Source organism: Sciurus carolinensis, chromosome 9 (assembly GCF_902686445.1).
Source record: "Sciurus carolinensis chromosome 9, mSciCar1.2, whole genome shotgun sequence".
NCBI lineage: Eukaryota > Metazoa > Chordata > Mammalia > Rodentia > Sciuridae > Sciurus > Sciurus carolinensis.
This window is the reverse complement of record NC_062221.1, coordinates 113,442,653-113,470,111: the sequence shown is the minus strand read 5'-3', so window position 1 is coordinate 113,470,111 and position 27,459 is coordinate 113,442,653. Positions and strand designations below refer to the sequence as shown.

Genomic DNA, 27,459 nt, shown 5'->3' with positions numbered 1-27,459 from the left:
GCCAAGGAAAGGATGTGATATTAAGGAGTTAGAAAACTTACCCAACATTCAGAGTTGGAAATTGGTGAAACGAGGACTCAATCCCTGGTAGTCAGAACTCTCAAGTCAGGCTTTTTGATGACCATCTATTATCTTTTTCAGATTGCCTGGAATAAACGTTTGTGCTGAGTAGAATTGAATTATAGAATATTCCAAAATTAAAGTATATTTCTTAAGAGATTTGGAAAATATAATAGCTGAACTAAGATTGGAAATAACTTTTGCATTCAGTACTATTTTTAACCATCCTAACCTTTTTTAAGTAGACACTTGGGTAACATTAAGTATATTCACATCATTGTGCAAGCATGGCCACTATCTCCAGAATTTTTTCTTCATTCTAAACTGATATTTAATGGATTAAATAATTACTCTCCTTCCTGTCCTCCCAACCTCTGTTCTACTCTCTAACTCTATTCTACTCTGTCTTTATGAGTTTATTGATACTATTATAAAATGTTCAAACTGTTTATATTCATTTTAAATAGGTTAATATTTAAGCACACTTATATTTTCAGTTTTCATTTACAGTACAAAGGTAAATTCAACTTAGTCTCTGGACTACCACAAATTCTCTATTAGGAAATTTAGATTAAACATCTTTTACTAGGAATTTCAAAGTGTTACTCTCCTACCAGTATTGCTTGTTACTTGGATATTGATAATACCACTTGAGTTTTTGAGAACAAGATAATTATCATCCTATGGCTTGCCATGACCTTCAGAAATATACCATTAAGTCTGGTGAACCTTTAAAACTATTTTGAGGTTCTTTTCAATCCTCTTAGTCTTTTAGATTAACATCTATCACGCGGATTACTCATCAAGAATCAAGCAACGGATGCCAGGGATTTTAGCTATCTCCCCTGGTGTGCTTCAGATCGTCTCTTTTTACATTCTTGCTTTCAGGAAGGATGGGTGCTGGGGAATGGAGAAAAATGTTTATTTTGCACCAAATAAAGTAATAAGTTTAGAAATGACTGCCTCAAATAGGGTAAGAACATCCTTATTCTACTTAAGATTATAGTAATAAGGAATGACAGCTATCAGACAGATTCATTTCTCGATAAGGAGGCTTGAGCTCTCCCGAGTAGTCCATTTAGTGGTCCTGGGAAGTTTGCTACATCTCTCATGAAACCACCATGTCCCTTTGCACCTAACACAATAACTGTGCTACATGATCTTTATTATTTAAATAATAGGGGATTGTGAAAGGAAAGAGAAATATAAAATGCTTTCCATAAGTATATTACTAAAATATCTATGGAACATCCCTTGTGATAATATTTCATAATGGAAAAAGAATACATAAATAAAATTATAAAGTTAATATAGCATCATCTTTCTTCAGAGCTTTGTTGGACTACAAGGGGGACATTTGGATGGTTGAGTTCTTCTAAGATCAACCACCACCATTTGGATTGCCCACTACTTCACTATTGTTTTTATTACCAAAGAAAAATGCCTTTATAATGTGTGTGTATGTGTTTTTCTGTGTGAGCATGTACATGAATGTGTGTGTGTGTGTGTGTGTGTGTGGGCAGTGTATAGGAGGGAGGGAAAAATGGGAATATCAATGAAATAGATCATTGATTCATATCAGAATTCCTCTCTCTCTCTCATTCTCTCAAGTGTTTGTGTATGTGTGTGTGTGTGTGTGTGTGTGTGTGTGTGCACATGTGTGTGTTTGTATTGACTGTGAGATATTTTCAACCTATTCACTGCTATTTCTAACTTCCGTTCTCCAGGACTCAATTATAAGGTTCAGGAGGTAGAAGTCTATGTGGCTTGTAAAAGCCCTTATGGTGGTTGTGGTATTCCACAAACACCACCCCCAAGTTCTCTTACACATGAACACATAGGCACTCATGCATCAGTTGAGAACCATTACACTTATTACATCATCTAAAAGGGGAAAAAATGCAAGAGTAGTCAGTGGCAAGCATGTTCTAGTTCCTTTGTTATATGCTTGGGGAGATGAAGAAAATGAGACTGGGAATTCCAAATATGTTTCCACCAAGAATCATATAGTAATGCCAAGATGTAAAGAAAGAACTGGTAGCTATGCAAAAAGAAGACAAAATGAAAACATGCATGGAGATGACTAAGAAGGGATAGATGGACCCAGGACTGAGGTCTTGAGGACATAAACTATGGATTTATCAACATAAATTTAGATTCCATGAACATAAGTAAAAAACTCAAGGTAACCTGTTTTAAGACAAACATTGAAGTAATTGGTTTTTAGGAATTCACATCAATATTTTTGAAATTGTTCAATTAAAATAGATTTATGTGTTTTATTAGAGATGCATGCCCATTGTCATTAACTTCTCCTGGTTTTCCAGGTTTTAGCATGTTTCTAGAATCCCTTTAGTTTGAATGATATAGAGTGATTTGTCACTCTAAGTTCAAGACACAATATTTATGATCATATCTGTAGGATTTTATACCCATATTAATAATAATTTTATTCTGTTTTCATCTTCAACTGTATTATCTGTTTTCATCTTCAACTGTAAAAAAGTAGCAAACAACAAAGTAAACCTTCCTTTAATCTACAAAGCTATAATTTTGAAGCATACATTTTTGCTTTCAATGGAAGGAGGCAAAAAGTTATTGAAAAAGGTCACATTTAATGCTTAAACTGATATTTCCTAAATTGGATGCCTGGCTGCTAACCAGATGTTCTAGGAATGCCTTAATTGATTATAATGTCTGACTTCAAAATACACATGTATGTGGTTTGCAAAAATCTATCTTTTGGACGTATTTGTCTTCCCTAAAATTACTGCATTCTGATGGAAAGGAAGAGAAAACAGGTATTAGGGTCATTGTTCTTAGATAACTGATTGAAGATTGTTTCTGTTTGTTTTCCTTTTCTCTCTCTCTTTTCCTTATCTCTCTCTCTCTCTCTCTCTTTTTTTTTTTGGTACTAAGGATTGAACACAGGGTCCCTTTACCACTGAGCCACATCTCCAGCCCTTTTTAATCTTTTATTTTGAGACAAGGTCTCACCAAGTTGCTTAGGGCCTTGCTAAATTGCTGACACTGGCCTGGAATTTGCAGTCCTCCTGACACAGTTTTTAGGTTAGCTGGGATTATAGGCGTATGCCACCATGTCTGGCTTTATTTTCTAATGTATGCATCACACATTTTCCTCTAAATTTTGCTTTAGCATTCTTATACATTTTGGTACATTGAATTTTCATTTTCTTTTGATTTAAAACTACTCCAGTTTTCAATCTGACCCATGAAAGTTTGATCCATGAAATATTTAGAAATATATTGTTTAATCTCAAATATTTAGGGTTTAATTTTGTAGTGGTTATAGAAGACATATATCAATGTTTTCAATTGACTGTTTCTTATTTCTTTCTTTACTTTTAAATGTTTTAACTGATTTCTAAAAGCATAAAAATTGGACATAATAGGGTGCCATGTGATGTTTCAGTTATATATTTATTGTGTAATGTTTACATCAGGTTCACGATATCTATGCTCTCAATTATTATTACTTCACAGTGAAAATATTCAATGTTCTTTCTTCTAACTTTTTGAGATATGTAGTACATAACTCTTACCCATAGTCACCTGACTGTGCTATCCCATGCTGCAACTTCTTACTCTTCCTAACTGTAACTTAATACCCATTGATCAACTTTTCCCCATTCCTCCCTCTTCTCTGTTTTCCATAATGCCTGCACTAATATTTATTCCCACCAATATTGTAAAACTTCCCTTTTCTCCACATCTTTACCAGCACTTATCTTTCGTTCTTTCAGTAATGGCCCTTCTTACTGGAGTGAGGTGAAATCTCATTACAATTTTCATTTGCATTTCTCTAATGACTAGTGATATTGAGTGTTTTCCCATGTACCTTTTGGCCATTTGCGTATCTTTTTTTTTTTTTTTTTTTTTTTTTTTGCGGTGCTGGTTATCGAACCCAGGGCCTTGTGCTTGCACTATACCGACTGAGCTATCTCCCCAGCCCTGCGTATCTTCTTTTGAGTAACATTTATTTAAGGTCTGTTGCCCATTTTTATGTTAAATCATTTGGTTTTAGCCATTGAGCTCTGGCGTTCCTTTTATATATTTTGGGTATCTACCATTTCTCAGGTGTACAGTTTGCAGATATTTTCTCCCATTTTGCAGATATTTTCTCTTCATTCTGATGATTCCTTTTGTTGTGCAGTAATTTTTGAATTTCAATATGTGTATTTTTGTTTTTGTTTCCTGTGCTTTTGGGGTTGTATTCAGAGCATTCTTGATCATTGTCCTGAAGCATTTATCTTATATTTTCTTCTAAGTAATTTCATAGTTTCAGATTTTACATTTAAGTCTTTTATCCATTCTGATTTGGTTTTTGTAAATGATGATAGACAGGGATCTAATTTTGTTCTTCTACATGTAAATACCCAACTCTCCCAGAATCATTTATTGAAAAGACTGTCCTTTCTTTTATGTGTGTTCATAACCTCTTTGTAAGAAATCAGTCAGCTGTAGATGCATGTGGTCATTTCTAGGTACTCAATTTTATTCCATTTTTCTGTGTGTCTATGCCAATACCATATTGTTTTGATCACTGTAGTCAGGTATCCTGATAACATTCATCTTTGTTCTTTTTGCTAAATATTGCTTTGGTTATTTTTTTTTTTTCATGGTACCATATGAATTTTAGGATCATTTATTCTAGTTTTGTGAAGACCATCATTGGTATTTTAATTGAGAGTTTGTTTTATGGCACAGATTATTAGCTATCTTGCTGAATAACCCATGTCCACTTGTGTATTTTTAACCTACTAAGTTGGTGGTATTCTATTATAGCAATAATAGGACACCAACACAGAGGTAAAAACATTTGCAGCTACAACTTCAGGTTTTGTACAGACAGAACAGAAATAAAAATAAGCAAACTTAATTCACAAGAGTAAGTATTTGATCTAGATGAAAAATTACTTCATATAATGACTCAAAACATTTTATGCAGATGATCATGTGAAACCGTCATTTTCAGTCCTTTTAGAATAGCAACTATTTTTAAAAATACTCTATTGAGTTATGATTAGCCTATAAAAAGTTGTGCATATTTAATATCTACATCTAGAAAAGTTTGAAGATAAGTATACATCTATGAAACTGTCACCACAATCAAGATCATAAACCTAGGCAGGTCATATATGTTTAAAAACTTGTCAATGTCTTTAAGATTTTTCAGTTTATTGGAGTATATATTTTCAAAATAGTTTCCAATTATTCTCTTCATTTCAGAAGTGTCTGTGGTGATATTTCCTGTTTCATGTCTACTTTTATTGATTTGGGTCTTTTCTCTCTTCCTTTTGATCAGTTTGTCTAGGATTTTTTTATTCTGATTTATCTTTTTGAAGAACCAATTCTTTGTTGCATTGATCTTGTGTATTGTGTTTTTAATTCTTGATTTTATTAATTTCAGTTCTGATGTTTATTATTTACTGTGTTATACCTATTTGGGGATGACTTTGTTCTTTTTCTAATACCTTGAGATGGACTATAAGCTTATTTATTTGGTATATTTCTATTTTTTGGATGTAGGCACTCAATGCAATGAATTTTCTTCTTAATACTTCTTTCTACTGTTCCACAGATTTTAATATGTCATATCTTTGTTTTAATTTGTTTTGAAGCATTTCTTTATTTCTTCTCTCATTTCTTTTTTGGTCAATTCAAAGCATATTGTTAATCTTTATAGGTTTATGGGGTTTATTTATTTTTCTTGCTGTTGATTTCTAGTTTCATTCCATTATGGTCTGATAGGATGCATGGGATTATATTAATATTTTGGATTTGATAAGACTTACATTGTGATCTACTATATGATTTATTTTTGGAAAGGGTTCCGTGAACTCCTGAGGAGAATTAAAAATTCAGCTGTAATGGGGTGAAATATTCTGTAGATGTATGTCTATTGTGTTCCTTCTTTAGGTTAGCTATATCTTTATTGATTTTATTCTTTGATGACTTATCTATTGGCAATAGGGGTGTGTTGAATTTACCCAGTATTATCATATTGGGGTATATCTGGGATTTAATGTCAAGGAGTGTTTTTTTAAAGTAATTGTGTGTGCTGACATTTAGGGCATATATATTTATATCATTATATCTTCTTGTTGGATTGTTCCCTTTACCAGAATGTAATGGCCCTTTTTAGCTTTCATGATTAATTTTTGCTTGAAATCAACTTTGTCAGATATGAGAATATCTACTCTGGCTTAATTATGGACTGCATTTGCATGGAAAGTTTTTTCATCCTTTTGCTGTCTGCCTATTCGTGTCTTTGCCTATGTGAATAAGTCTCTTGCAGACAGTATATAGTTGACTCTTGTTTTTTGATCCATTCTGCTAATCTATGTCTTTTAATTGGGGAGTTGAGACCATTTATGTTCAGCATTGTTATGGATATGTGTTTGAGATTTACTGCCATTTGACTTTTTGTAATGTTTAATTCTATCTTGGATCTCATTTTGATGATTAGTCATCTGTTGATCTTCATCTATTGGGGAGTTTGGGGATTGGTTTTTGGGTTCTTCAGTGTGCAGTTTATCTTTATTAATTCTTTGGAGTGCAGGTTTGGTTGTCATAAATTCTTTTAGTTTATCTGGTTGATGGAAAATTTTTATTTCCCCATTGAATATGAAGGAGAACTTTGCTGTGTATAATAATCTTGGTTGGCAATTGTTTCTTTTAGAGTTTGGCATATATTATTCCAGGCCCTCCTTTTAATTTCTGAGTTGTGAAGTCCAAAGTAATCCTTATAGGTTTACCTCTAAATATGACCTGATATTTCTCTCTTGCAACTTTTAATATTTTTTTCTTCCTTTTCTGTGCTAGGCATTTTGATTGTGGTGTGTCTTGGAGAATTTCTCTTTTGGTCAGGTCTATTTGGGGTCCTGTATGCATCCTGTTTGTGAATGCCCATATCCTTTCTGATATGGGGAAATTTTTCTATTACTATCTCATTGAAAATGATCTTAAAGCCTTTAGCTTGTATCTTCATGTTCTTTTCTTTCTCAACAGTTACAAGGCGTGATCTCTTGATGTTATCCCAGAGTTCCTATATATTCTGATCTATTATATTTTCCCTTTATTGTGTTCTGAGTACTCAAATTCACACATCCTGTCTTCAAGGTTTGAGGCTCTGTCTTCAAGCACTGAAGTTCCATTTTTAATGCTATTTAACCTGTTGGTGATACTTTAGAGTGAATTTTTAATTTGGCTCATTTTGTCTTTCATTTACAGTTCTGATTGGTTTCTTTTCAATATTTCTATTTCTTTATTGAAATGATCTTTCATCTCTTGGACTTGATTTTTAATCCATTCCTTAGCTCTTCTTTTACTTTATTGAACTTTTTTAAAAATCAGTTTTGTTGCAGTCTTTCTGTGGAATTTTATCCTCTTCCATATCTGTGGGATCCATTTTGGTAATAATCAATTTGGGTAGGATATTTGTTTGCCTGTTTCCTCATATTTTCATTGGTCCTAGACTTAAGCATCAATTGAATTGTAATCCCCTTCTTCTTTTATACTTGTATCTTTACATGTGTAGCTCTTTTTTATTCTAGAATTTTTTTCTGTTTTTGATATGAGTAGATGTCAAAGCAGGGGGGACCTGAAGTTTTCCCTGATTGTTTCTAATTGGAACCTGCTTTTTGGTTTGGGATCTTGTCTCCCCAATTACATGAGTTGAAATAATGTTCAGGTTCAGGAGGAGCTTGATTATGTGTAGGGTCAGATTTCACTGTTGCTTGGTTGAGTTGTGTTTCTCAGCTGCAAGATTTCTACTCTGGTTTGGAAGTGTTCCAATCACTTCCAACCCCTCTTGGTAGGGGGACAAGAATAGCACTAATGTCGGATGATGATACATAGTTTTGAGATAAATGTCTGGTGTCTGCTTTGACATCCGCAACACTAATCATCACCTACATAGGAATGGTGGGTCAGCATTTAACATCAGTATTAGCAATACAAAACTGTGAACTAGATCAGGCTTTCAAAAATCAGGTGCCTACTATGTCCATTGTATTAATAATCATATGAATGGGGTATGAATTAAATAAACTATATAATTCTGTTATTTAATGGGTTTACATTTAAGCACAGAGAAAATAGTGTGAGAAGGATTGAAATATTAAAGAAAGGTGATCAAAGAAGAGGCAGATGGTAGGTAACACATGTTAGCTATGAAGAAGAAACAAAAGAAAAGTAATAAAGAAAGAAATGATGTGAGAACAGGAAAGTTTGGTTGTTACTGGGGGAAGAGAGTGATGAAGGGGAGATAAGAGGGACAAAAACCAACCACGAACTATAAAATAAAAACAACTCAAAGCCACATATAACTGAACCCTCCTTAGGACAAATCAAAGCTGAATAATAAACAGATGCAGAAGGAAGCAATTAATGTGAAAGTAAATTATGTGAATATACATATATTTTTTGAACCTATCTATACAGTGAATACATGCACACACATACACACAATCATACATAGTGGAAAAAAGTAGAGAATAATACAATAGAGTGAGATTATATCTAAATTTTTAAAAAGTGTTTAAAATTTTAAAAAAAGAATAAGAATAGATTAAAAATGTGGTATGAAGAAAAGAAGAAAATAAAAAATAAAATATGCTGAGAAATAAAGACTTATTTCCATTGAAGTGGTTAAAAGTGTTGGCAGGGGTGGATTTCCATTCTTGGTATTTGTTTTTGACTTTGTAACCCTTGGATCAAAGGTTGGGTGGGGGTTGTTTAGCCCAACACCTCTGTGTTCATTCTCTCTTAGCTGCCAGCATTTGTGGCTAGAAGGCAGAGCTGCTTTTAGTAGATCTCACCTTCCAGTCTTCCAGGATACAATGGGGTAGCACAATTTGGGTGTTGACAAATTGTGTATTTCTGTGGCAAGGGCATTACAGAGTTCTACATCGGAGATCCAGTAACTGGGTTTTGTCTAGGTTGGACTTTGGAACTCTGTGGGTGGGTGTTTGAGAAATTGCTCTATACACCCGCTTGGAGGGTGGATGCTTGTCACTGCAGGATGTGTGGATCTCTAGGGTCTTTGGTAAAATCTATTTTTAGGACATACAGAAAAAAACTGCACAGATTTCACCTTCACCCCTATAAATATGAAATACCAGATATATTTCCTGGTACAGCAGACACTCCTATGTGTCCACTGTAGCTGCCCCAATAGTGGGAGATTTCTCCCTTGGGATCCAAAGTCTGAATGGTCCAGGCAAAAATGCCTTTGTGCCTATTGCAGTCTCTCTGATTCAGGAACCTTCTGGGGTCTTTTTGGTCAGTTGCAGATGTTCCTGATCTCCTGTTTCCTGGTGGCAGGAGCATGGGTGGGGGGTGGTTTCAGGCATCGGGAGTGTCAAGGCCTCTGGAGCATGCTCTTTCCCTGGCCACGTGACTGCAGGGGATGGCTACCTTTCTGGTAGCATGTCTACCAGCACGCTGTGAGAACTCAGAGGCCGGTTGTTTTCTCTAGGAGCGTGAGTGCAACAGGTGGCCACCTTCTTTGATAGGTCCAAGCACATACTTTACTTCACCATAAGGGAGCATTGCAGCAGCGGCTTTCCTCAGAGCCCTGTAGTCATTTTTTGGGCCCAAACACTTCCCCTCCCATGGGAGTTAATTTGGAATTGCTTTCACTGATTAGCTCACCCTACCTACTATATGCCTATTAAATTTAGCCTTCCCCTCTAATCCACAGGTTTCCCCTAGCCAATCTTTAATATCTGCTGGCCTCACCCATCTCCTTTGATGGTCTGCACTGCCCCTCCCCTTAGCTACAGCCACTGGCATCTACCCTGGAGTTTTTCTAACCTATTATTTCTTAGGTTTGCATTTATGACTTCTGTGACTCCTTTTTTCCTTTTTTCTTTTGCAGTTCATTATTAATTTTAAGTGAGTTCCTCCAGTTACCCACCTCACTGAGAAGCCGTCTTCCGGCTTTTAAGTCCAGTGTCGAGAAGCTGCTGGGACATCCTCTAATCTGTCTTCTTCACTTGGGGAATGCATATATAATTCTTATAAAGATATTTGACATGCAGTGTATACTAAAATAGTATTTATTTTCAGATATTTGGGAGTATATTTTAAATAGTGGATGATACGCTTATATCCCCTAAAATATCATGTGAATAATTATTAACTTTTAGACATATTTACAACTATCATTATTTTTGTTACTAAAATTATTTATAATACTTTTCATCAAATTTTCCAGTTTAATCATCATTTATTGAAGATCTTTTCAAAGATGGGTACTTTAATTTTCTTCTTTTAATTCTGCTTATTACTCAGGACTGCTTTTCGGAATAGTAGATAAAGAAATAAGCTTTGAACTTGACTTAAAAGACTTAGATCGATAGGCATCTGAAAAATTATATAAAAATAATATTTTACTCCTTCAGTTATAGATGATTTACATTTGAATATTATAATTAGTTTTTGTCATGTTTTGTGACCTTGATGTTTTGACATCATTGCCAAATATTCAATCATTACTATATAGATTTCTGTCCTTGACATATATCTAGTAATTGATCTCCTCTTTATTATGTTTAACCTATTTGGATTTAGAAGGATGGGCTTCTTCCTAATTAACCTTAACTGTTAGGATAAGATTATGTTGCAGATTGACACTGGCAATTTATTTTATGACATTGTTTATTTGGCGTTTAAGAAAGTACTTCATCATTAGTTTAACAAATTATCAAATGACAGATTGTTTAGGAAGACAGAATTTGGATTTGAAAGTTTACAAAAAACAGATTTTTATACAGAATTAGAGGAATAATCATGAAAATCATTAACTACCTAGGAACCAAAATCCTATAAATAGCATACAGAACTTTAACCGTTACATAAATTTCTTGAACCTCAGTTTTATATGTAGTAATAAATTAGTGAAGAAGATATTTTATTATGGGGAAAGAAATATGCTTTTTTGAGGTAGAGATTATGTAGGTGACATACACAAGTTCGAGAACCTCAGGAAAAGGGAACTAATGATGCGATTGAGAAAAGCTTCTAATGAGTATTTTTGTTTTCTTTTAAATTAATTTTCATAGAAATTTTGCATATTTATGGAGCTGCTGCTTCTTTTTCAGGCAATGAGAAACATACATATCAAATATAACCCTAAATTTCAGGGTGCTTATAATTAGATAACACATATTTGTATGGGCTGACAAAATGAAAAAGAATCTCATTCAGAAATAAGGAAATTGTGAGTTATTTTAGTAAGTCATAGAGATAGGTTTTATGGTCCTTTGGGGCTCAATTGCAGACTTTTTAAAAACTTTTTTAAAATTTGTTCTAATTAGTTATACATGACAGTAGAATGAATTTATGTATTTTGATAAATCATACATACATGGAGTATAATTTCCCATTTTTCTGGCTGTACATAATGCAAATGGTTGCACCAATTGCAGACTTTTTTAAAACTTTTTAAAATTTGTTCTAATTAGTTATACATGACAGTAGAATGAATTTATGTATTTTGATAAATCATACATACATGGAGTATAATTTCTCATTTTTCTGGTTGTACATAGTGTAGGGTCCCATCAGTCATGCAGTCATATAGGTACATGAGGTAATAATGTCTGTTTTACTGTACTATCCTTTCTACACCCATGCCCTTTCCTCTCCTTTCACTCCCCTCTGCCTAATCTAAAGTAACTCTATTCTTCCCTAGGACCCTCTCCCCACTTGATTGTGAATTAGCATCCACATATCAGAGAAAACATTCAACCTTTGCTTTTTTGGGTTTGACTTATTTTGCTTAGCATGATATTCTCCAAATTCATCCATTTACCAGCAAATACCATAATTCCATTCTTCTTTAAAGCTGAGTAATATTCCTTTATATATACATACACCCCATTTTCCTTATTCATTCATCTGTTGAAGGACACCTAGGTTGGTTTCATAGTTTAACTATTGTGAGTTGAACTGCTATAAGAATTGATGTGACTGCATCATGTAGTATGCTGATGTTAAGTCCTTTGGGTGTAAACTGAGGAGAGGGATAGCTGGGTCAAAAGGTGGGTCCATTCCAAGTTTTCTGAGGAATCTCCACACTGTTTTCCATAATGGTTGCTCCACTTTGTAGTCCCACTAGCAATGTATGTATGTACCTTTTCCCCCACATCCTTGCCAACATTTATTGTTGCTTGTATTCTTGATAATTGCCATTCTGATTGGAGTGAGATGAAATCTTAGAGTTGTTTTGATTTGCATTCCTCTAATTGCTAGAGATGTTGAACTTTTTTTCGTATATTTGTTGATCGATTGTATTTCTTCTGTGAAGTGTCTGTTCAGTTCCTTAGCCCATTTATTGATTGGATTTTTTTTGTATTAAGTTTTTTTGAGTTCTTTGTATATCCTAGAGATTAATGCTTTGTGCATGTGGTAAAGATTTTCTCCCAGTCCATAGACACTCTCTTTACAGTAGTGATTATTTCTTTTGCTGAGAAGAAGCTTTTTAGTTTGAATCAATCCCATTTATTGATTCTTAATTTAACTTCTAATTGCTGACTTTTTAAAATCTTAAAATTTGTTTTTTTTGTACACTAAATAGTAAAATTTTCCCTTTAAAATGGGCATTCTTATCATGCCATAAAGATTTTACCATCATTGTTGTGAGGATTAACTGAACCGTTACAAAGCAAGAACTAAATATTAAGGACATATGAAGGATTCGATATGTGAAGTTGTCACCATAATCATTATCATTTTATCATCATGACCATTCATTTTAAGTCCAACCTTGCCTTAATCTGTTCATGCTACTAAAATAGAATACCTTAAACTGGGGTAGTTTATAAATCACAGAAATGTATTGCTCATAATTTTGGAGGTTAAAAAGTCCAAGATCCAGGATCCACCAGTGAGGACTCACTTCCTGTTTTACAGATGACCAACTTTTCCCCGGGTCTTCACAGGGCAGAAGAGGTGCAGAAGCCCTTTAGGTTCTCTTTTATTTAACTTTTTTAAATTTTTTTTTTTATTTTTTGGTACTGGCAATTGAACACAGGGGAGCTTTACCACTGAGCTACATCTCTAACTCTTTTTATTTTTTATTTTGGAGACAGAGTCTTGCTGAGTTTTTAGGGCCTTGCTAAATTGCTGAGACTGACCTAGAACTTGGAATTCTCTTACTGCAGACACTCAAATTGCTGGGATTACAGATGTGCACCATCACACCCAGCAGGGTTCTCTTTTATATGGCTATCAGTCCCATTTGTGAGTCTACCCTAATCACCGAATCATCTCCTAAAGGAACCACTTCTAAATACTATCATATTGAGGATTTAGTATATGAGTTTTAGGAGACACAAACATTCAATCTATTACAAATCTGGAAAATATTTATTTAGCATTATAGGAATTTAAATGAAAGAATGACAATGAAGAATGGAGAAGCAGATTATCAACCATGTGATTAGTCAGTCACAGGATAATTCAGTTCACTGTACTTGACCACAGTACAGTGAGGTAGTTAAACTAGATATTCTAGAATAAGATAACTTGGATGTATATTCTCTGTCATTTTCTAACAGTAGAACCATGGTCAATTTGATTATAATTTAAAAGATTCAGTTTCCTCCAGTTTATAATAATACCTGAGCTTAAGTGAATATCAAGTGCACATACTTGAACATATTGTGTGTGCTTCTATATTATTGGTAACCCAGTAATTTGCCAAATAATTTGCCAGAGGAATTTGCCAATGGACTACTCAATTCAAATAAATGTAGCCAGAGGAAGAATATTTTCAAACTGTTTTGGATTCAATACATAAAGTTTAATTCTCAAATTTTAATAGCATTCAGGTTTTTCTTTTTTCAAGGCCATACTGAAGTTATAAGACATCTTAATAACAACTGAAATACTCATTTTGCCATTTCATTTCCATCCATTTTATTATCAAATTATTTTTATCATCTATATATAGATCTCTCAGTAAAATGTATTTATAGTATTAAATAAAAACTTAATAAGGGCTTTTTGCTTTAATAAGTTATCAGTGTGATTAGGATCAAATAATGCTGAAATCACATGTGGTGATGATTTAAATATTATACTAGATTTTCCTTATTACAATTATTTAGAAATTGCAAAAGTTTGTTGCCTATTCTGTTAGTCTAACAGAAGCAATAGGAGCACTATCTTATCACTGCATATTACCTTACTTTCAGCAAAATGAATTATGTCATTAAGAGTAGGGTTTAAACTTTCACTGTACAGAAAGAATTTTGTATTGTAGACATTGATCCAGGTCTATATTATTAGGGTTATATATGTATACCAGTGTGTGTATGTAAATATGCATGTATACGTGTATACAAGCATGAAATTTTTTAATTAAAATTATGATACATATATATAAATGATGTTAATTTACTTCTAAGAAAAAAATAGAAAAGAGTAAGGAACAAAGGAAAAAGTCTTATTGTTTTCTTGTCTTTTGAAGAATAAGATCCAACAGACACACATTTAATAGTGAAAGTGTATTACACATCTATTGAAACATAAATTACTAGAAAACTCAGTACCTTAAAGCAACAAATGTTTATTATTGCATAATGTTATTGTTTGTATCTGAAACATCCCTGAAAAGTTCACGTGTTAGCACATGGTTCCCAATATAGCAAGGTTCAGAGGTGGCGTTTTTTAAGCAATGGGTTTTGACCTCATCAGTGGATAGATCTATTTGTTGGATTAATCCATTGATCACTGAATGAATCACTGGGAGATAAGTGTAGGCAGATGGGCATGATTATAGAAGGTAGGTCAATGGGGAAGTGGACTAGGATTGTGTCTGTCTCTGGCCCCATCCTCTCTCTGCTGCCTGCTATTATGAACTGAACAGTTTTCCTCTACCACGCCCCTCAGCCATGATGTTCTGCTTCACCTCAGACCCAGAGCAATGCTGAGCATGGAACTCTAAAATTGTGAAACTAAAACAGGCATATCCTACTTTAACTTTTGTGGGTTTTTTTGTTTTTGTTTTTGTTTTGGGCACTGGGAATTTCACTCAGGGGCACTCAGCCACTGAGCCACATCCCCAACCCTATTGTATTTTATTTAGAAACAAGGTCTCACTGAATTGCTTAGTGCCTTGATTTGGCTGAGGCTGGATTTGAACTCAAAATCCTCCTGCCTCAACCTCCTGAGCTGCTGGAATTACAGGTGTGCTCCAACATGTCAGACTTTTAACTTGTTCTTAACAGGTATTTTGGTCACAGTGATGAAAAGTTGACTAATATATATATGGTTTTGGTGGTCCTGACTCCAGATTTCTCAAGTTGTTTCAATCAAGCTATTGGTCAGGGTAGCACTGTCATCTAGAGGCTTGACAGTTGTCATGGTTCGGATGTGAGGTGTCCCCAAAAGCTCATGTGCAAAACAATGCAGGAAGGTTCAGAGGAGAAATGATTGGGTTGTAAGAGTCTTAATCCAATCAGTGAATTAATCCCTGATGGCATTAGCTGAGTGGTAACTGAAGTGGTAGGGTGTGGCTGGAGGAGTTAGAATTGGGGTGGTCTCTGGGGTATATATTTTGTATCTGGAGAATGGAGACTCTCTCTCCCTCTGCTTCCTGATGATGCAAGCTGCTTTCCTCTGCCACGCTCTTCACCATGATGTTCTACCTCACCTGGAGGCCAGAGGAATGGAGCCGACCTTCTATGAACTAGGACCTCTGAAACCTTGAGCCTCAAATAAGCCTTTCCTCCTCTATAATTGTGCTGGTCAGATCATTTAGTCACAGCAGTGAAAAAGCAGTGAAAAAGCTAAAACAACAGGGATGAATCTGCTGCTAAGCTCATTTACATGATTGTTGGTTGTACTGGGTCTTCAAACTGTTGGATGGAGGACCTCATTTCTTTGTTGGCTGTTGGCCAGAGACTTCTCTCAATTCCCTGACTTACTGGCCTCTCAATAGGACAGCTCACTGTACAGAAGCAGATTTTCTCAAGAGTAGTGAGCAGAGAGAGAAAGGGCTCAAGGCATAATAAGCCACAGTGTTTTATAACCTGATCTTGGAACGGACACATGATCACTTACGCCATAGCCTACTGTCATGCACATCAACCCGGGTATGCAGCAGGAGGGGACTTTACAGGAGGAGGCCGAAATCATTGAAAAATTGGCTACTAGTGAGGGCAAGTGATTTTTCCTTTATTTGTAATCAAGAAAAATTTGCTGCTTTGTATTATTTGTAAGACTTTTGGGCTATTTTCTCTCTGACCTTGGCTGGTGATTTCTGTGATACTAGCCTAGAGACTCAGTGAAGTTCTTACCCTACCTTTAGTGTCAAAGTAGAAGGTGCTTTTCCAAACAGACTTTTTCTTCTTCTTCTTTTTTGCATGAGTCTTTCCAGGGCACTTAGCCTGTTTGGTCAGTCTTCCAAAGTTCTGAATCTATAAAGAAATTAGAAGGAGTCCTTATTAAGAACACTAGGATTCCTTTTATGCCATTCTACCTGTAGAGTTTACCATTACAAAGCTATTCATCCGCATCTAAGGCTGGGCTTTAAATTAGTTCTTTACAATTTAAGACTCAGATCTCTTTTTATGAACGAGAGAGGAACTGGCTAAAATTGGCATCATTTTCAATAAACTTTTTAGAGTAGGTTACAGTGAGTTATCTCTCTGGTGGGTTATCACGTGTAATACTATTGAGGACTTGTTGAAAATCTTAAGTTTAGTATATCTATCATGGATTGTGAAGGGATCACACTGACTAGGCTGGAGGAAATTTTTTTTCATTTAAATTATATATACTTTTTACTCAATACAGATAAACAGTGTTTAGACTTTCCTCCTGATTAGGCCAGGTTTTTTTGTTTGTTTGTTTTCCACATCCAGACGTTAATCCTTGCTGTGTAATTGATTCTGGGCATTTGATACATGGCAGACAAGTTACAACCCCAAGGTCTTTTTCCAGAAACTGCTATATCTCTTTGCATATTTATTTATCCTACATTTTGTAGTATCCTACATTTTGAATTTAAAGGCTTAGGCAAATATATCAAGGGAATAATTATTGCTTTTTCTAATTCCTTAAGCTGCGGTAGGCATGAGACTAGCAAGAGAGAGCCAGGCTTACTTTGAAGAATAAGCCTATCTTTTCAATTTGGTTAACTGCGTGTGGTTGGTTTTATGGTTGTTTCTAACTCTGCTCTTCCCAAGAGGTACTTAAATCCCTTTTGCCATGTGACTTCCAGTAGGCACAGTTTGCTTCCCATGCCACGTTTAAGCTTGCTCATGTGATTTTATTTCTACAATAGGATGTAAATGAACATAGCATAAGTCATATTTTAGCAGAAAAAGTTCTCCATCAGCCTGAGTCCCAAATAAGATACATGAAGCCAGAATGAGCAGGGTTTCAGCAATCCTCAAACCCATGAATGGAAAATAAATGCATGTTGTTACAAACTATTGAGATTTTAACATTGTTTCCATAACTAAACTTGATTAATCCATTTTATACACTGTGAACTGATCATGTGCTGTGATGGACCATGTTGATACCTATCCAGTCTGCCAACCATAGAACAGGATGTCTCCTTGCATTCCCTGTAAAGGAAAAACTGCTGACACAGACCATCATCTCACACACTTGGAAGTAATAAGCAATGTCACTTTCTTTTTTAAAAATTATTTATTAATTTTTAAATTTTTTATAGACTGCAGTTCGATTCATTGTACACAAATGGGGTACATCATTTTGTTTCTATGGTTGTACATGATGTAGATTCATAACATTGGTGTAATCATACGTGTACATAGGGTGATGATGTCTGTTTCATTCCACCATTTTTCATACCTCCTTCCTCTCATTTCCTTCTACATAATCTAAAATTCCTCCATTCTTCTCTCAGTCCCCACTCCCCAAACCCCATTATGTATCATCATCCACTTATGAGGGAAAAAAATTGGCCTTTGGTTTTTTGGGATTGACTTATTTCACTTAGCATGATATTCTCCAATTCCATCCATTTATTTGCAAATGCCATAATATTAGTCTTCTTTCAATTGTGAAGAATATCCATAAATGTATATTTTATATCTCTCTAAAAGATGTTTAATAGCCTAGATAGTGGTGAGTAGATTAAGTTTAAAAAAAAAGGTATGTGTGTTAAGGATTCAATGTTAAAAAGTTCTTAGTAAAATGTCCATTAGAAGAACTATGAGATCTTCATTAATTCATTCATCAATTATTTTTCCCATGAGGACTAGGAAGATAGTTAACAGGAAGAGGCAGATTTTTGGATTTTAGAGTAGGAAATACATAGAGGTTGTGGAATTTCTGAGTAAAGATATATAGGAAGAAAAGGTCTAGTGATTTGTTCTGACATCTGAGAAACTCGGTTCTGCAGAATGATTTCCAAGGCAAATATTTAGCATCTCCCATACATTGATTGAAATAAATCTTAGAGCATATAGTATATTCTAGTGTCCTGTAAAAAATTGGTACCTACATAATTTTCTCCACTCATAGTTATCATTATTATGTACTTCTCTTTCTCTATGGTCAATTCTTAGTAAAACTGAGGGTGGGGAGAAGTATATGTATTTTTGTTCCAGCTAACTATTAGTGAGGGCAAAGTTGAGAAGTCTATATCCTATATCCAGCTTCCAAGATGGGTCTGGTTTTAGGGGTGGTCCTAGGGGTGGTCTGGTTTTAGGGAAGATTCTAGTTTAGAAAGCAGGGTTGTTTCTCAAGAGAATAAGTTCAAAGGGCAAATATCAGGGGCATATGAGGAGAGAGCATGTTTCTGGGAATTATTTAGAACTGTGAAGAGGAAACGAGATGATCAGACAGATTGGAAAAAAACAAAAACAAAAACAAAAAAAACCACCCTTTCTCTTTTTCTCTCTTGAAATTTTATTAAAGTATAATTTACAAATAATAAAATGCATCCATTCTAAGTGGACAGTATTATGAAATTTGACAAGTGTATAACCCATACATACCACCCAAATCAAGACCTAGAATACCTCATCACTCTCCAAAAAATGCCTGAATATTACTTCCAGTCAATTTCCTTTAATTCTGGCTACAGGCAATGAATTACTTGTTTTTCACAGTAAAATTGTTTTGCCTTTTCTAGAACTTCATTTAATGGAATTATATTTTATGCAATCTTTTGTGTTTTACCTTTGGTCAGCATATTTTCAAGATTTCCTCTACGTTGTGACTGCATCGGTAGTTTATTCTTGGAATGGGTTTTGATGATGGAAGATTATCAGTATATTCGAAGATTGACTTGGCACAAGCTGTCCCCAGTAGCTGAACGCTTGTCTTTTCCTCTCTTTCTGTTGCGTGGGCGGGTCCAGCAGCTTTTACTTCTTAGCAGTATGTGGATCATAAGATGCACCACCCTGTTGCTGTCCTCTAATTCATCACCATGGATATGAGCTTGAAAAAATAGTCATTGGGAACAATGTGTGCCCTAGAATCAAAGGTGGAAGAATAGGTGTCACTGTAAAAATAACAGGAGACAATCTGGCTCTTGATGTAGTCCAGAATGCCCTCAGGGGCTCTATGATAACTGCTTCACCTCTTTCTTGATGTCATGATACTTGGTAGCTTTCTCCAGGTGGTAGGCTAGATCCACAACCAGAACTCTGTGGATGGGGACACAGGAAGCCATGGCAGAGAACTTTCCATTCTGCTTAGGGATGTCCTCGCCTACAGTCATGTCAGGGTTAGTAGATGCAGGGATTATGTTCTGGGGGCATGCCCACACTGCCTAGCAAGTTTCCCAGGTGGCTGTCCACAGTCTCATGCTGTCAGTCATGATGTGGACTGTGTTCCTTCCACGATGCCAGTATTATCCTGGATTACTGTTGTGAGGGAAGCAAAGCAGCTGGTGTTGGGGGAAGCATAACTGACAACCTGAAGGCGTTGCCACACTTCTGCTGCAGAGTTCTGGGTGAAGGCAGTGTCGAAGTCAAGTGCATCACAAAGATGGGGGCATAAATAAACGGGGCAGAGATATGACCCTTTGTGTTCTGTTCATCAGATAAACCTGAGGACCAGTGACTCCAAAACATATTCAGCACCAGCTTCAAAACATATGCCATTTGACATCAGCAACATCTTGTTTTTGGAAAAAAAAAAAAGATAGTTTTCTCACTGTGGACAATCTTGTCATTCTCACCCTTGACTATGCCATGAATTTGCCATGGGTGAAATGATGCTGGAACATGTAGGCCATGTAGTTTATGTAACAACACATCATCGATGATGACAGTTTCTTCATTTTTGAAATTAAAGGCAGCCTCGATGTCCAGGTGCCCAACTTGGACATATCTGCTCACATGGACCATCATGTCTCAGAGATGTGATGGGCATTGCATGAGAACATGTGACTGTCTGTGGGACACAGAGAAGCAGAGAGCAAAATTACATTTTAAGAAACTTAAAATGACAATCTTCTGTATTTATTTATACGTGTACCGTTTTGGTGTTCTTTGTTCCTTTGTGTAGATTCAAGTTTCCATCCAGTTCAATTTTCCTTTGCCTTAAGAATTTCCTTTAACATTCTTTCAGTGCAGATCTGCCTGGGAAACATTTCTGTTGCCTATGTTTATCTGAAGTCTTTATTTCACCTCTTCCGACAGGTATTTATGCTGTGGTCCCAGGGTTTTAGCCAGCAGAGGGTGCTGTACCTCTCCACAGTTCTGGATGAGGATGAATTCTGAGATGCTTCCACTAGACCTCCTGGTCTCTGGGGTCTTGGCAATGACTTTGCAGAAGTGAATTTCACCTCAAGACTTGAGAAGAAAACAACTGCTCTCCAGTCTTCTAGATAAATAAAAATATTACTGCAAAGTGGCAAATTGTTTACATGAAATAGGTCACTCGAAATTTGTAGCATTATTTGAATATTAAAAAAATTTAGCAAGAAATTTACTAGTGTATAATGGCTTAATTTTTGTTCCTGAAAGAGACCTGGTCTAGGTTTACTTTTTGGATGAGAGGCAGGTCTGTTTGTTCTCCAAAGCAGGGCTTGATACTGATGTTTTTCTCTTGAAAATGTTAATCCTTTTATAATGTTGTCTGAGGGTAGGTTGGCATAACCTACTTCTAGTCATAGTGATTTGCACCTGGATTCCAGAGCAGTTTGCTTATTTCTTGGAAGACTATATTTTATTATTCATTTCATTTAAAAAAGTGATCCTGATGCTTTTTTAAAATAGACTCTTATATTTTATATAAAATAGTTCATTCCCACAATTAAAAACTCATGAACCATTTCACATAAAAAAGTGCCCAAACTTTGCAATGTCAATTTGATGACCAGAGTTTATGTCATGTAGTAATACAGAAATTGAAGTGAATTACCACCTGCTCATAGACAGTTTTTTCACTACACACGGGAACTCATAAATGATGACCCCCCCCACACACTGCCTTTTTTCCTTCTGTGATGGAAGTTTCACCTACTTATTAAGAAGATATTCATACCAGAGAGGTAGGAGGAACAGACCTTGATAGACCATGTTCATACTGGTTTAGGAAGGTATTGGACCTCTTTAAACTTTAATTCTCTTTTCTGGAACATTAAGTAACCATAAAATTCAGTTCATAATATTATTGTGAATTTCTTAATGTATATAAACTACTCAGTACATCTGTCACATTTTGACTCAATAAGTGTCAAGGATTATTTCAATTAACTTTAATGTTTAGTGAAAGAAATACATACAATCAGGTAAAGATCATTGTGTCTACTCCATGGTTTTTTACTTTAATCAATCATCCTGCTAACTCTGATACAGACTAAATGCATATGTGTTCTTTTTTTTTAATTTATTTTTACTGTAAACAAATGGGATACCTCTTGTTTCTCTGTTTGTACATGAAGTAGAGGCATACCATTTGTGTAATCATACATTTACGTAGGATAATAGTGTTTGATTCATTCTGTTATTTTTTTCCTTCCCCCCACCCCTCCCACCCCTCTTTTCCTGCTATACAGTCCTTCCTTCCTCCATTCTTGCCCCCCTCCCACCCTCCATTATGTGTCATCATCTGCTTATCAGCGAGATCATTTGTCCTTTTTTTGACATTGGTTTATCTCACTTAGCATGATATTCTCCAATTTCATCCATTTGCCTGCAAATGCCATAATTTTATTATTCTTTATGACTGAGCAATATTCCATTGTATATATATACCACAGTTTCTTTATCCATTCATCAATTGAGGGACATCTAGGTTGGTTCCACACTCTGGCTATGGTGAATTGAGTAGCTATGAACATTGATGTGGCTGTATCTCTGTAGTATGCTGATTTTAAGTCCTTTGGGTATAGGCCAAGGAGTGGGATAACTGGGTCAAATGGTGGTTCCATTCCAAGTTTTCTAAGGAATCTCCACACTGCTTTCCAGAATGGCTCCACTAATTTGCAGCCCCACCAACAAAGTATGAGTGTACCTTTTTCCCCACATCATCCTCAACACCTATTGTTGTTTGTATTCTTGATAATCACCATTCTAATTGGGGTGAGAAGGAATCTTAGAGTAGTTTTGATTTGCATTGCTCTTATTACTAGAGATGTTGAACATTTTTTCATATGTTTGTTGATTGCTTGTACATCTTCTTTTGTGAAGTGTCTGTTTATTTCCTTAGCCCATTTGTTGATTGGGTTATTTGTATTCTTGGTGTAGAGTTTTTTGAGTTCTTTATATATTCTGGAAATTAGTGCTCTATCTGAAGTATGAGTGGCAAAGATTTTCTCCCACTCTGTAGGCTCTTTCTTCACACTGTTGATAGTGTCCTTTGCTGAGAGAAAGCTTTTTAATTTGAATCTATCCCAGTTGTTGATTCTTGCTTTTATTTCTTGTGCTATGGGAGTCCTGTTAAGGAAGTGCATATGTGTTCTTTAAGCACTAATGGTACAGTGCAGGAGGAAGGCTACTGGGCTTTGTATCAGGGAACTTTACCTTTTCATGACTCAATTATTTCCTATCAACTGTGTTTTTCGAAATACTCTTCTGGGACCACTTGACAACAGTGAGAACACTTCTGAGGTTCTGCCTGGTGGTCATGAATAGGTGGGGCCTAAGGTAATAGATCCCTTTGTGTTGCTGGGCAAATCCCCTCCCCCCAAATTCATTTGTTGAAATCTTCACCTCTAGTAATTCAGAAGTGACAGTTTTTGGAGACAGGACCTTTAAAGAGGAAACTGGGTTAAAACAATTACTGGGAGTGGGCCCTAATTGGATATGACTGCTGTCCTTTTAAGAGAAGATTAGAGCACAGACATAGACGGAGGGAAGATGATATGAAAATATCACAACTTGGCTATCTACAAACCCAGGAGAGAGACCTTCAGAAAAATACAGCCCTGCCAACCCTTTGATCATGGATTTCTGGCATCGGGAACTGTGAGAAATAAATTTCTGTTGTTTAAGTGACCCAGTTTATAGTACTTCGTTATACCATCCCTAGAAAACTAACACACCACTTGTCCCTTTTCTCCAAGACTTCTTGATAGCATCACTTCTCCAAGGGACAGGAGACTCTACTATGTGAATAGTGTTTATAAACTTATGAAGAATCCCCTTCATGCTTCCCTATATAAAAAGAATGACAGGTATCATCTTTGTCTGCAAAGGGCAAAGTTGCTAAACTGAACTCACACTTCAAAGACTCCATTTTACTGTAAGCGTTGAGTTCTGACAATATGTTACATATTAAAGTCTGCCAAGATATGGCAAAGTAGCTCTCTGTGGCTTTTGTCTGAACTGTGTGAACTGAGTTTCTTTTACATACAAAGATTCCTCTGAAGCTGGAGAACAAAGGAAAGAGACAAGCATCCCTTTCTAGTTCCTAGAGATGTGTGCTGCTGTCTAACCTATAAAGAAAATGAGTGTGCCCTTAAGACAAATGTACTGAAGGAGTGCTTGCTTTTAGAAAGTCAAAGGGGGAGTCCAGATATTCTGTTATGTTACAAAAGCTTACTAGCGAAGACCTCATGTTCCGAGTGTTAAATTGTCAATTAGTTCTTTTGCTGTCAAAAGCAGTAAGTTCAGTTCCAAAGTGATAACTGTAACAGCATTTTAAGTTAATACTCAGTATTTATTTGCTGCTGCTAGTGTACCAAATAACCACAAATGTAGCAGCTTAAGGCAGTACCCATCTATTCTCTCACAGTCCACTAGTCAGAATCCAGGCACAACAAGACTGTCAGGCTCTCTCGGCTCAGCACTTTTTGAAGACTGAAATCAAGGTGTCAGAGAGACTGGCTCTTCTTCTCTGAAGGCCCTGGGGAGAAATCTGCTTCTGAGTTCACTGGCCGTTTTCAGAATCCAGGGACTGCAGTCATGGTACTGAAGTTCCCATTTTCTTTACACATGGCTTCCTTAATTTTCAAGTCAACAGTAGGAGTTCAAACCCTTCTTATTCCTTGAATCTCCTAACTTCCCTTTCTACTCCCAGTCAGAGGAAGATCATTGATTTTGAAGGTTCATATGTTAAGATTTGGTTCACCTATATAATTTTCCAATTTTAAAGCCCGCTGATTAGGAACCTTAATCATGTCTTCTGAGTTACTTACCCTGTATTCTAATGCGGTCCAGGGAGTAGTTAGGGATAATTATGGAGGTCAGAATTCTGTCTACCCACACATCCTTAGGTGACATCCTCTTAGTTTACTTAAATGAATTTTTATTTCATTTTGAAACTGTTATAAACATGTTTTAATACAAAAATATTGACATTTTGACTTCCATAGAAGAGTTTGTCTTTGATTTTCTATCTTTTTTCATTAAAATCTTTACTTTCCTCTATGACTTACAAACCCAGGCCCCATTCAATTCTTTGGTACTTATGGACAACTCCCATGGTAATCACTGGGCTGCTGTGTAACAAGTCTGTAACTTTGGCATTGGTCATGAAGTGGGGCTCTCTAAATAACACTAGGTATTTAACACAGGTAAAGATAATGTACTAATCCCATGTAGAAGAAACCCCATTATGTCAATGGTTCTTAAACTTTAGGATGCACCAGAATCACCTGGAGAACTCATTAAAATACAGCTTGCTTGGCTGCACTCCTGAATTTTTGGTTCAGATCTATGACATGAAGCTTTGATAATTTTCATTATTAATAAGTTCTTACTAATGTTGTTACTACCCATCAAGGATCCTCATTTAGAAACTGATATTTTAAGTCATTTTTATATTTTCTCTTCTTATGAAAAAGCACAGATCTGCTGCTTCATGTTTTCAGGGATACCTGCTGTCTATGTGTTGCTATAATTACCTTATACTTACCCCTGTCAATAATGCACATAAAGTAGGAACGTGAAAAAGCTATGACATGGAAGAAAGGCAGAATGATCATTAATGATCTTCAGAACATTTCCTTATGAGCTTGTTTTTAATTCCTGTATGACTTTTATGTTTATCTAAATATTGCCCTATGGAAATTAAGCATAAGATAGTAACAGGAACGACTAAAAGGGAGATGCAAAGATTAAAGTGAGTCGCTGATATTCAAATGTTTCCAGTGGAAGTGAAGTCTCCAAGCAGTTGTTCTGTTGAATCTGATTTAAATCTTATCCTTCATCTAGTGAGCCACACATACTGAGGAAATATTTGCTAAAACTTTCCCTTAAAGTATAGTAAAGTACTTAGCCAAGGATATAACTGTCCACATCGGATAGGCTAATTTCCATCCCAAAATTTTTTTTTAATTTCCTTTTCATGGAAGAAGGTTTATCAGAAGATATTTCACAGTGAAGGTGGAGTATTCTCAGTGAATTAGGATTTTTCTCTTGCATATGATGTTTATTTCTTTCGGGTTACGATATTACTATTAATGGAAACCATTACTTATGTTGAAAAAGATAACATTGCTGAGGTGATTACTATATTTCATCACAGGAAAGGTAAAAACTGGGATCTCAGCCATTCTAGATGTTGAAGGTGAGGAATATGGCAAGACTGTATATGAAATGGCCCAGGTGTTGGAGGATTGGAAACATAGGGATGAGTGGAAAAGTTTTGATCAAAGACAAAGGAGAGATGACACCAGTGAAAAGGACTAAATTGCCTTTTCCCAATGACATCACAGTGAATACCTCATTCTCTTCTCAGATCTCACCAGGCTCTAGCTTCTCAGAACCCTATAGGGAAAAGCAAGAATATATTCCTTAACACCTCTAACATTCCACCTGGAGTCCTTCGAATTCCAGAATATCTGCCTTTTCAGAAAGTTCCCCTTGCATGCCTGTTAAGAAAGAAGAGCACCAAAGATCATGGGTGAGGGCAAATGGATTCTATGCATTGAGATTTTAAAGAATTTCTAGAATCTACATGCATTTTTACTTCCCTTTTTAATATGTGTTTTGATTTTCACTAAACTGAAAATTGTATTTAGCACCAATTTAGGACAAGAATAGACCAAGAAGCAGCAGCAAAAATTAACACAGAACCCAATATTGTCTCAGGTGTAGTTGTGTTGGTAGGACAGGTCATATTTATAGAGTGTTAACAAAGAATTAGAAGCAAATGAACAAAATTTCCAGTTATTAGACTTTGGATTTTCCTTTGATCCCAATGATTTGTAGATTCCGGAATAAAAACCCCTTCAAATCCCCCTTACCTCAGTGTATGTGTGTGGGAGGTGGTTGTGGGGGTCAATGATGCTTTCTTGGGAGCTTAGAATTTGGAAACAGCACCAAATACCACAGAGTTTTTTTGTATAAGAAACTAGAACCAAATTTGTGGCAGGTGCTTGATTTACAAATTGCTGCAATAGATCCTGAAACCAAACAGCAATCATACACCATCTTCTGAGATTAAGTGGCTGATCCACTAATGAGTGGAATATGCATGTATAGAAATGTTTTCCAAATGGAAGTATAGCAGCATGTAGGTCTGACATGAAATGGAAAAGTCAAGAATAGCCTCATAAGTTTGGGATCCATTTGTTTGTTGGGTATATGATTGGATGTTGTCCCTAGTTACCTCAGAGGTCCGCTCCAGTTTGAAGGCTGCTTTCTGGGGAGAAAGGAGGGCTCTTCTTAGATTTGACCTAACTGGGAAGAGAAAGGTAAAGGTGAATCGAGGAGACAAACATGACATGGACTTGGAATGTTCCACCAGGAAGAAGTACATCTGTATTCTTGTCAAAAATCTGCATGAAATATAGTGACTAATATTCAGAAAGGAAGCAGAAGCATTAGTTTAAATTGCATGTGGTATTCCAGGAACTAGGCTAGGTGTCTACTTTGATTATAATATCAACCAAATCAGGAAACAGATTCAGTTTGGCAAGAAGGCTGTGAATTGATTGTAATTCTGTAATATCTAGTCCAGAACCCACTTCACACACCAAGC

At 35.7% G+C, this 27,459-nt stretch overlaps 1 long non-coding RNA gene across 1 annotated transcript in view; it reads left to right on the top strand.

The window, feature by feature from the left end:
* The window catches only part of LOC124992422 (uncharacterized), a 71,345-nt gene extending 50,362 nt beyond the window's left edge, over positions 1 to 20,983 (top strand). The window contains exon 4 of the long non-coding RNA XR_007110123.1: positions 20,727 to 20,983. This is a non-coding gene — a long non-coding RNA (uncharacterized LOC124992422). The remainder of the gene's footprint in view (positions 1 to 20,726) is intronic.
* Positions 20,984 to 27,459: the final 6,476 nt, after the last annotated feature.